Raw genomic sequence first — 12,088 nt, forward strand, 5'->3', positions numbered from 1 at the left:
CAAGCCACAGGCCGGCAACATCGCTGCAGAACAAAGAACGAGTGACGAGGAAAAGGGATTTCAGCTGTTTGGTACTCTCTCTGTCTGTGTCTCCTCTAAAAGTGCCGGCAACGTTCACTGAGCTGCAGCCTGGAGGATGGTGCCGTACCATTTTGTAATAAGCGCATCGAAACAAAATTTGTTTGTTACATTTAATGTACATTAAATATTCAAAATTAAACATCAGGAGGAGCTCCAACCGTCACAAAAGGCAGCGTCGTGGATTTTTAATTAATTTTTTGTCCGCCCCACTGCTATATTTGTACGCATTACGCATAAAAATATACCTACTTTACTTAGGATATGATTGTTCGTTTTTCGAGCAGCTGTTGCGTCATTTTCAAAATTATAACCCTTAATGTCATGTAATGGTAATGTCATTTCATGAGTTACAAGCCTTTGATAATGATGTAAATAACGTCAAGACATATTTACTACATATGTGGTATGATTAACATTTTGTACGACATCCCATCCTCATACCAGAACAGTCCCGGTAAATCGGCGTATGTGTTGAAATAAAACTCCCGTTCAATTGCGCCATGTCGCGAACCAAAACTTGTCGAAGTGGTTTAGTGTGCCGTTTTCCCTTCATTGACTCCAGCTGGACCTCTAGACACACACCTCAACAGCGTTGTAGTACGCAGCAGGGTCGCAACGGTTTTACTTGCAACGGCATATGTTTTCATGACGGTCTTGCAAGTGCCGGAGATTGCAATAAGCCGTGCATAACTGACGATCAAACGTCAACATCTACGCTCTTTCTCTAAGTCTGTACAGAACATCACTGAACGTAAGTCGTAAGGAGAGATGAACAATAACAAATTTATATTCATTTTCACCCACTCATGCGGAACGAATATCTCGTTTACTCTTCCAGCAATTTGTCTCCACTCCCACTTTATTTTCCCATCGAATCACGCCTCTCCCTCCCAAACAGCCTCGCTATGGAGCCGTCAGACGCTATGGAGCCCAAACATCACTATGGAGCCGTCGGACGCGTGATGATGAGGTCGACCTCGACTCGTATCCACAGTGATTTGCTGAAATCACCTCGGCAAAGGCTGCGGCTGAATAGAGCTGTCTGGGATTGCAGCCACCACATCCCCGCGGCAGAACTGGATGCGTCACGTCCACAGTCAAAGGAAGATAGGCTGTGTTGAAGGACTGGACCTCTGATAGCGCGTCGCCGATTTCGATTCCCGAAGTCGCTTTATGTTGGCGTGGGCTGACGCTGTTTTATGGGAACGCTCGCTCTCTACATCTGATTTGTCTGCAATGCACATGGTGGCTCTCAGTATCCTCTCAGTCCGGTACTGGCTATACCAGGCAACCAAATAAAAAGTAAAACAAACGTAAATCAGGCAACAAGACAGCCTGGCTTCTGCCACAATCAAATATTAATTTGCATGCTGCATGCAAAAATACAGCGGAAACTCACAATTTTGCAGACATGAACATACCAAACAGCCATTTTGCAATCCGCACTAACTGATGATAAAACGTCAGCAATATCGCATTTCCATGAGGTCGTTTGCTCTCATTCGGTCAATGACTGTGCAAATGCCAACGATTCACCAATGCAGATTCACCGATACACAAAGAGCGGAAACGCGGCTTTAGCTGGAGGGCGTGGGTCAGAAATGGGCCGGGCAGTCTATCCCCAGCGGGCGTGGGTCAGACATGGGCCGGGCAGTCCATCCCCAGTGAGCAGGGGTCAAACAGACCCGAATTCGGTGCAATTGGGTATGACCCATGGGTCAGACCTGGATTAAATAAGCCCACACCCAGCGACAGCGGGTTGGACTAGCCCAAAGGCACGTGGGTCGACTTATGGGTCAGGCTGTCCACCGAATCACCAGTGTCCAACTGCTTCAGACTCATAAATAGGTATATGACGGCGAATCGGCGATAGTAGGCCTCTCTTGATATCACAACTGCACACTTCACAGTCGGCCTCAGTTGCCAAAACGGTCTTCTATGCTACAGGAGGTCATGGTCCTGCACGATGATAGTTTGAATTGGAGCATATGCAAAACTCGCTTCCAGCGCTGATCATTATAGCTCAGAGTTTATGCATAGCATCTCGTGCACTGGCCACGGGAGTGGACCTCGTCGACCTCCTGTCGTTAGGAGCCTCCCCGGGGCCTGTCGCGATGGCTCCGTACACTTTCACCTCGGGTCGTACTAGACCGTGACGTTCCGGGAACCGGGGAGACGCCGCTCCGACCCCGGCCGGCGACCACCTGATGGGCAACGAGGAGGGCGCCGGTCGCAGCAGTTAGTGTGGTTACCGGACGTGTTTTCCTCGTTTCGGGGGTGTTTCGTTGTTTGAAGAACCAGGAGAAAGAACCGGCACGAGGAGAAGATGGCGCTCCTGAATGTGGTCCGAGTCAGGTGTGATGAAAACGGCCCGAGGAGATTGCCGGTCTCCAACATGGTCCAGAGAGGGTCTCTGTTTTCATCATGGTCTGGGAAAGGGCCGGGGTGGGGAAGGGCCGGAACCTTTTTCAATAGTTCCGTTGTCCGAGGGTGTCGAGCACCAAAGACCGCCCACATCACGTAAGGTAGACCGAAGACCCAGCTCTCTCGGAGTCGGGAGTCCCTCTGCCAAGCTAATCTGCGATACACTACTGCTGAAAGAAGCAGCTACGAGCAGTGCGGAGCTGGTAATCATCACCCAGCTTCGTCGCATCATCATGGCTCCGGCTTTCGCTAATGGTGGGAACAGGACGGGAACCGACCGCGTCACGCTGGCTCCAGTGTACTGTGTGCGGCGGAATTCGCTACCAGTCGGAGCGCCCGGACCCACCCACGACCTTGACGGTAAAACAGCGCGGCGCGAGCAGAGAGGGCGCACAGGCACGCCCGAGAGCACACAGGCGTGCCGCGACCGGCGTGCTACAGTGGCTAGAACAGCGACACAGAGCAGTGCGCACGGTATACAAACATGACCTTGTATGAGAGCCAGACTGCTGGCTTTTGTTATTGTAATGTAGGCATATTTAAATTTTAATAATATGCCTCCACTCCGCCTCATATTGGTTTTATTTGTCGTCTGTAGTGTGTGTATTGTGGGTTTAACTATAGCTATGCTTTAAACGTTGCAGGACCATACTCAAACTATATCTACAGCAGCCACTCCGCGGCTCGAACTCATGTGTTACTTTACTGTTACCACAGTTGCTATCGTGGACTTCTATCAGCTCCGCTCAGCTTGCCAAGTCTCTGAGTCACGATAGCTCCGAACAACATGCAAATAAACGGCGTGAAGTGTTGACGTCACTGATTGAACTCGGCACTCCCCTTCCAATGCACTATGCATGCATTGAGTGGACACCAATTGGCACGCGATGTCACAGTGTTACAGGTGCAGCTGCTGACTAGCACAAATAGAAGCAAGCCTTTTTAGGACTTAGATAATAATATAAGTAAAAAGATCCGTCGTATTTTGTATATGGCCTTATCCGTAAACAAACCAAGAGTCCTCAACATTTTACGCCAACAAACGGGATCGAAATAGCTCAGAATTCCGACACATTTTTGTGGCCGAGCTCCGGGACAGACCTCAATGAGCAATGCCGCCTCCTCCAGCCCAGTAGCGGCGGAACACCTTCAATAAAGGGGAGCACTGCCGACTTTTAGTCCCATTCTTTCTATGCAACGCCCATAGGGCTAATGTTAAAATGCCAAAATCAAAGGGGGGCACGGTGCCCCGGTGCCCTCCCCGTTCCGCCGCCTATGCTCCAGCCGGTGCTTCGGTGCGCGTCCCGCCCGGACCGGCACCTCCGTGACCTGCCTCACTACTCACTGTACTCAGCCACACTCCGGTCGGCGGCCCCACGAGCCATCGGGCGCGCCTGGATCGATTGCCCCACTCCAGACGGCGGGCTGTCCGAGCATTGACCCCTCCGGCCCCGGTACCTACTGACCTGACCTCGTCGCCGGCTTTTGTACTTCAGACAACACACCGGTGCGTGGTCTCCTGCTGGCGAGGAGTTCTCGGGACAGATGCACGCCACTCGCCTGCCGGACTCCGCCCGAACACCACGACTGGTTGGGGAGACCGCACACGACTGCCGAGAGCCGCCGCCGCCGCCGCCGCCGCCGCCGCCGCTCCGTCAGCTGACCGGCGCCGGCGCAGCCAGACCCGCTGACGTCAGAACAGTCGGCTCCGCTCGCCCGCTCAGATACAGTGCCGGCCAGACTCGCGGTCAGATGCAGAGCGGCTCAAACTCACGAGTCATGACTCACGAGTCACGAGTCACGACCTACTGCACAGACGCAGTGCGGTTCAGGCTGATAGGCGCAGCGTCATGCCCTCAGCTTCAAACACACACAGACAGCTTATATGACGGCACAGGCTCGCGCACCGCAGATCAAACTCGCGGTTTGCTCTGGATGCCCACAAAGGACCCATCCACTCAATTAATTAGCTGTTGGCGAACGAGCGAGTCAGGCCTTCAGGAACCGATTTTGCCACCTGATAAAGGCCAAAATAGCCTCTTTTAGAGAAAAGCCAAAGCCCAAAAGGAAAGGGAGGCGAAGTTCCTTCCTTGTCTCAGAAGGAGACAGGACAACATCAAGATGTGCCTTAAATCAAAACGCGAGTACAACAACGGGAACGGGTCTTCGACTGCACCGCACGCATTCGGCATTTGTCCATTAACCATTTGATTGAGCCGCCAAGTCCGCGACATCGCTGTCCCCGCCTTAGGGTCTGTCTTTAGGGCCTTGGCTGTCCCGATCATTCTGAAAGCAACGCAAAGTAGAGTGTAGACCCATATCAATGCTTATAAGATTTTAGATTATAACGCCTATGGTATAAGGCCTTCTAAACCATCAGCTCAGTTTGTAATCGGCCACTTCCTGCATATAAAAATATGAAAAACAAATTAGTAGTACAATACCTTGAGCCCGCTAGCCTATTGTAGCGCACCAAATACAAACATAAGTTCATAAATTACTTCGATATTCTTGTTTCTGTTTCAAATAATGACGTCACAGAATCTTCATTTAGATTCGAAACTGAATCATTTTTTGCGGAATGTTTCAGGAAATTGAAATGAGGACTTTCACAGAAAATGTTTTATTAGCAATTGCAATCTGGCACTGTAGCAGTTCGTAAAAAGAAAAAAAATGATTCATGCTATGCAAACCAAAATACTTATTGCAATCATTTGCCGATTTCGTTGACGTCACTAATGAAGAAATTGAATATTGGTAGCGTGTGGTCTGCGACTGCTTATTTACTAGATTGTTCTATACGCTTGCGTATTGACGTCTGTCAAACTAGCAGCGAGCAGCGAGCAGCGAGTCCAGCAGCGAGAAACGGGCCATCCCGATTTAGCTGAAATTTGGCTCACAGAGCCTTCTCAGCACGCTGATTCCGAAAATCATGGTCTCTAGGGTGGAAATATTGACCGTTCTCGAGATAGAACCCTTTAAAGTTCTTACCACCCATGACCGGGCCATCCCGATTTGGCTGAAAATTGGCTCACAGAGCCTTCTCAGCACGCTGATTCCGAAAATCATGGTCTCTAGGGTGGAAATATTGACCGTTCTCGAGATAGAACCCTCTAAAGTTCTTACCACCCATGACCGGGCCATCCCGATTTGGCTGAAAATTGGCTTACAGAGCCTTCTCAGCACGCTGATTCCGAAAATCATGGTCTCTTGGGTGGAAATATTGACCGTTCTCGAGATAGAACATGGTAAATCATGGTCATGGACTCGCTGCGAGGGTTCTATCTCGAGAACGGTCAATATTTCCACCCAAGAGACCATGATTTTCGGAATCAGCGTGCTGAGAAGGCTCTGTGAGCCAATTTTCAGCCAAATCGGGATGGCCCGGTCATGGGTGGTAAGAACTTTAGAGGGTTCTATCTCGAGAACGGTCAATATTTCCACCCTAGAGACCATGATTTTCGGAATCAGCGTGCTGAGAAGGCTCTGTGAGCCAAATTTCAGCTAAATCGGGATGGCCCGTTTCTCGCTGCTGGACTCGCTGCGAGGGTTCTATCTCGAGAACAGTCAATATTTCCACCCTAGAGACCATGATTTTCGGAATCAGCGTGCTGAGAAGGCTCTGTGAGCCAATTTTCAGCCAAATCGGGATGGCCCGGTCATGGATGGTAAGAACTTTAGAGGGTTCTATCTCGAGAACGGTCAATATTTCCACCCTACAGACCATGATTTTCGGAATCAGCGTGCTGAGAAGGCTCTGTGAGCCAATTTTCAGCCAAATCGGGATGGCCCGGTCATGGATGGTAAGAACTTTAGAGGGTTCTATCTCGAGAACGGTCAATATTTCCACCCTAGAGACCATGATTTTCGGAATCAGCGTGCTGAGAAGGCTCTGTGAGCCAAATTTCAGCTAAATCGGGATGGCCCGTTTCTCGCTGCTGGACTCGCCGCGAGGGTTCTATCTCGAGAACAGTCAATATTTCCACCCTAGAGACCATGATTTTCGGAATCAGCGTGCTGAGAAGGCTCTGTGAGCCAATTTTCAGCCAAATCGGGATGGCCCGGTCATGGGTGATAAGAACTTTAGAGGGTTCTATCTCGAGAACGGTCAAGATTTCCACCCTAGAGACCATCATTTTCGGAATCAGCGTGCTGAGAAGGCTCTGTGAGCCAAATTTCAGCTAAATCAGGATGGCCCGTTTCTCGCTGCTGGACTCGCTGCGAGGGTTCTATCTCGAGAACGGTCAATATTTCCACCCTACAGACCATGATTTTCGGAATCAGCGTGCTGAGAAGGCTCTGTGAGCCAATTTTCAGCCAAATCGGGATGGCCCGGTCATGGATGGTAAGAACTTTAGAGGGTTCTATCTCGAGAACGGTCAATATTTCCACCCTAGAGACCATGATTTTCGGAATCAGCGTGCTGAGAAGGCTCTGTGAGCCAAATTTCAGCTAAATCGGGATGGCCCGTTTCTCGCTGCTGGACTCGCCGCGAGGGTTCTATCTCGAGAACAGTCAATATTTCTACCCTAGAGACCATGATTTTCGGAATCAGCGTGCTGAGAAGGCTCTGTGAGCCAATTTTCAGCCAAATCGGGATGGCCCGGTCATGGGTGATAAGAACTTTAGAGGGTTCTATCTCGAGAACGGTCAAGATTTCCACCCTAGAGACCATCATTTTCGGAATCAGCGTGCTGAGAAGGCTCTGTGAGCCAAATTTCAGCTAAATCAGGATGGCCCGTTTCTCGCAGCTGGACTCGCTGCGAGGGTTCTATCTCGAGAACGGTCAATATTTCCACCCAAGAGACCATGATTTTCGGAATCAGCGTGCTGAGAAGGCTCTGTGAGCCAATTTTTAGCCAAATCGGGATGGCCCGGTCATGGGTGGTAAGAACTTAAGAGGGTTCTATCTCGAGAACGGTCAATATTTCCACCCTAGAGACCATGATTTTCGGAATCAGCGTGCTGAGAAGGCTCCGTGAGCCAAATTTCAGCTAAATCGGGATGGCCCGTTTCTCGCTGCTGGACTCGCTGCGAGGGTTCTATCTCGAGAACAGTCAATATTTCCACCCAAGAGACCATGATTTTCGGAATCAGCGTGCTGAGAAGGCTCTGTGAGCCAATTTTCAGCCAAATCGGGATGGCCCGGTCATGGGTGGTAAGAACTTTAGAGGGTTCTATCTCGAGAATGGTCAATATTTCCACCCTAGGGACCATGATTTTCGGAATCAGCGTGCTGAGAAGGCTCTGTGAGCCAATTTTCAGCCAAATCGGGATGGCCCGGTCATGGATGGTAGGAACTTTAGAGGGTTCTATCTCGAGAATGGTCAATATTTCCACCCTAGAGACCATGATTTTCGGAATCAGCGTGCTGAGAAGGCTCTGTGAGCCAATTTTCAGCCAAATCGGGATGGCCCGGTCATGGATGGTAAGAACTTTAGAGGGTTCTATCTCGAGAACGGTCAATATTTCCACCCTAGAGACCATGATTTTCGGAATCAGCGTGCTAAGAAGGCTCTGTGAGCCAATTTTCAGCCAAATCGGGATGGCCCGGTCATGGGTGGTAAGAACTTTAGAGGGTTCTATCTCGAGAACAGTCAATATTTCCACCTTAGAGACCATGATTTTCGGAATCAGCGTGCTGAGAAGGCTCTGTGAGCCAAATTTCAGCTAAATCGGGATGGCCCGTTTCTCGCTGCTGGATTCGCTGCGAGGGTTCTATCTCGAGAACAGTCAATATTTCCACCCTAGAGACCATTATTTTCGAAATCAGCGTGCTGAGAAGGCTCTGTGAGCCAATTTTCAGCCAAATCGGGATGGCCCGGTAATGGGTGGTAAGAACTTTAGAGGTTCTATCTCGAGAACGGTCAATATTTCCACCCTAGAAACCATGATTTTCGGAATCAGCGTGCTGAGAAGGCTCTGTGAGCCAATTTTCAGCCAAATCGGGATGGCCCGGTCATGGATGGTAAGAATTTTAGAGGGTTCTATCTCGAGAACGGTCAATATTTCCACCCTAGAGACCATGATTTTCGGAATCAGCGTGCTGAGAAGGCTCTGTGAGCCAAATTTCAGCTAAATCGGGATGGCCCGTTTCTCGCTGCTGGACTCGCTGCGAGGGTTCTATCTCGAGAACGGTCAATATTTCCACCCTAGAAACATGATTTTCGGAATCAGCGTGCTGAGAAGGCTCTGTGAGCCAATTTTCAGCCAAATCGGGATGGCCCGGTCATGGATGGTAAGAACTTTAGAGGGTTCTATCTCGAGAACGGTCAATATTTCCACCCTAGAGACCATGATTTTCGGAATCAGCGTGCTGAGAAGGCTCTGTGAGCCAATTTTCAGCCAAATCGGGATGGCCCGGTCATGGCTGGTAAGAACTTTAGAGGGTTCTATCTCGAGAACGGTCAATATTTCCACCCTAGAGACCATGATTTTCGGAATCAACGTGCTGAGAAGGCTCTGTGAGCCAATTTTCAGCCAAATCGGGATGGCCCGGTCATGGGTGGTAAGAACTTTAGAGGGTTCTATCTCGAGAACGGTCAATATTTCCACCCTAGAGACCATGATTTTCGGAATCAGCGTGCTGAGAAGGCTCTGTGAGCCAATTTTCAGCCAAATCGGGATGGCCCGGTCATGGGTGGTAAGAACTTTAGAGGGTGCTATCTCGAGAACGGTCAATATTTCCACCCTAGAGACCATGATTTTCGGAATCAGCGTGCTGAGAAGGCTCTGTGAGCCAAATTTCAGCTAAATCGGGATGGCCCGTTTCTCGCTGCTGGACTCGCTGCGAGGGTTCTATCTCGAGAACAGTCAATATTTCCACCCTAGAGACCATGATTTTCGGAATTAGCGTGTTGAGAAGGCTCTGTGAGCCAATTTTCAGCCAAATCGGGATGGCCCGGTAATGGGTGGTAAGAACTTTAGAGGGTTCTATCTCGAGAACGGTCAATATTTCCACCCTAGAGACCATGATTTTCGGAATCAGCGTGCTGAGAAGGCTCTGTGAGCCAATTTTCAGCCAAATCGGGATGGCCCGGTCATGGATGGTAAGAACTTTAGAGGGTTCTTTCTCGAGAACGGTCAATATTTCCACCCTAGAGACCATGATTTTCGGAATCAGCGTGCTGAGAAGGCTCTGTGAGCCAAATTTCAGCTAAATCGGGATGGCCCGTTTCTCGCTGCTGGACTCGCTGCGAGGGTTCTATCTCGAGAACGGTCAATATTTCCACCCAAGAGACCATGATTTTCGGAATCAGCGTGCTGAGAAGGCTCTGTGAGCCAATTTTCAGCCAAATCGGGATGGCCCGGTCATGGGTGGTAAGAACTTTAGAGGGTTCTATCTCGAGAATGGTCAATATTTCCACCCTAGAGACCATGATTTTCGGAATCAGCGTGCTGAGAAGGCTCTGTGAGCCAATTTTCAGCCAAATCGGGATGGCCCGGTCATGGATGGTAGGAACTTTAGAGGGTTCTATCTCGAGAATGGTCAATATTTCCACCCTAGAGACCATGATTTTCGGAATCAGCGTGCTGAGAAGGCTCTGTGAGCCAGTTTTCAGCCAAATCGGGATGGCCCGGTCATGGATGGTAAGAACTTTAGAGGGTTCTATCTCGAGAACGGTCAATATTTCCACCCTAGAGACCATGATTTTCGGAATCAGCGTGCTGAGAAGGCTCTGTGAGCCAAATTTCAGCTAAATCGGGATGGCCCGTTTCTCGCTGCTGGACTCGCCGCGAGGGTTCTATCTCGAGAACGGTCAATATTTCCACCCTAGAGACCATGATTTCGGAATCAGCGTGCTGAGAAGGCTCTGTGAGCCAATTTTCAGCCAAATCGGGATGGCCCGGTCATGGGTGATAAGAACTTTAGAGGGTTCTATCTCGAGAACGGTCAAGATTTCCACCCTAGAGACCATCATTTTCGGAATCAGCGTGCTGAGAAGGCTCTGTGAGCCAAATTTCAGCTAAATCAGGATGGCCCGTTTCTCGCTGCTGGACTCGCTGCGAGGGTTCTATCTCGAGAACGGTCAATATTTCCACCCAAGAGACCATGATTTTCGGAATCAGCGTGCTGAGAAGGCTCTGTGAGCCAATTTTTAGCTAAATCGGGATGGCCCGGTCATGGGTGGTAAGAACTTTAGAGGGTTCTATCTCGAGAACGGTCAATATTTCCACCCTAGAGACCATGATTTTCGGAATCAGCGTGCTGAGAAGGCTCCGTGAGCCAAATTTCAGCTAAATCGGGATGGCCCGTTTCTCGCTGCTGGACTCGCTGCGAGGGTGTTATCTCGAGAACGGTCAACGTTAGGCGGCACGGGCGGACATCGATAGCAGCGCCTCTATCGGTCACTAGGGAAAGCTGGGCTGTAGGCGACGAAATACCGGCTGAGTTGTCACAAGTTAAATAGGTTTATAGACATCCGTCTTGTGAAAAAGTTGAACTTTTGCCTTCAATATTTCTACAGGCAATTTTAGAAGTGCCTTCAATAGATTACAACACCGTTTAAATCATTTTATTCACTTCGAGCCTTCTCTATTGTTCTTGATGATGCGGGAACTATTTCTAATTATTGTTTCTGGCTGAGTAAAAGAAGATATTGTGCAAACGATGAAAAAAGCATAAATGGAAGATTTTAAATGCAATTTTCTGTAATAAATAATGGTAAATTCTCTACACATCAAGGAAAAGGTGCATGCTAACTGATAATTTAAAGTTCTTGGGGCCAGTTGGTTTCTTCTTTTCTTACGTCGCCCCAATGGCCGCGAATACACTTGTGATAACGCCTATCGATATTTCCACCCTAGAGACCATGATTTTCGGAATCAGCGTGCTGAGAAGCTCTGTGAGCCAATTTTCAGCCAAATCGGGATGGCCCAGTCATGGATGGTAAGAACTTTAGAGGGTTCTATCTCGAGAACGGTCAATATTTCCACCCTAGAGACCATGATTTTCGGAATCAGCGTGCTGAGAAGGCTCTGTGAGCCAATTTTCAGCCAAATCGGGATGGCCCGGTCATGGATGGTAAGAACTTTAGAGGGTTCTATCTCGAGAACGGTCAATATTTCCACCCTACAGACCATGATTTTCGGAATCAGCGTGCTGAGAAGGCTCTGTGAGCCAATTTTCAGCCAAATCGGGATGGCCCGGTCATGGCTGGTAAGAACTTTAGAGGGTTCTATCTCGAGAACGGTCAATATTTCCACCTTAGAGACCATGATTTTCGGAATCAGCGTGCTGAGAAGGCTCTGTGAGCCAATTTTCAGCCAAATCGGGATGGCCCGGTCATGGGTGGTAAGAACTTTAGAGGGTTATATCTCGAGAACGGTCAATATTTCCACCCTAGAGACCATGATTTTCGGAATCAGCGTGCTGAGAAGGCTCTGTGAGCCAATTTTCAGCCAAATCGGGATGGCCCGGTCATGGGTGGTAAGAACTTTAGAGGGTTCTATCTCGAGAACGGTCAATATTTCCACCTTAGAGACCATGATTTTCGGAATCAGCGTGCTGAGAAGGCTCTGTGAGCCAAATTTCAGCTAAATCGGGATGGCCCGTTTCTCGCTGCTGGACTCGCTGCGAGGG

The 12,088-nt window shown here is 49.3% G+C and overlaps 1 protein-coding gene across 2 annotated transcripts in view; it reads right to left on the minus strand.

Annotated features, from left to right (window-relative positions):
• Nucleotides 1-12,088, minus strand: part of LOC122385419 (methionine-R-sulfoxide reductase B1-like) — a 33,370-nt gene that overhangs the window by 13,090 nt on the left and 8,192 nt on the right. The window contains exon 1 of one of the 2 annotated variants that reach the window (XM_043373667.1): nucleotides 3,972-4,166. The exons of the other annotated variant lie outside the window; for it this stretch is intronic. The gene's annotated coding sequence lies outside the window, so the exon portion shown is untranslated. Of the gene's footprint in view, nucleotides 1-3,971; nucleotides 4,167-12,088 lie in introns of those variants that run through there. 2 annotated transcript variants of the gene reach the window in all.

Source organism: Amphibalanus amphitrite, unplaced genomic scaffold, assembly GCF_019059575.1.
Source record: "Amphibalanus amphitrite isolate SeventyFive unplaced genomic scaffold, NRLGWU_Aamphi_draft 000219F_arrow, whole genome shotgun sequence".
Lineage (NCBI taxonomy): Eukaryota > Metazoa > Arthropoda > Thecostraca > Balanomorpha > Balanidae > Amphibalanus > Amphibalanus amphitrite.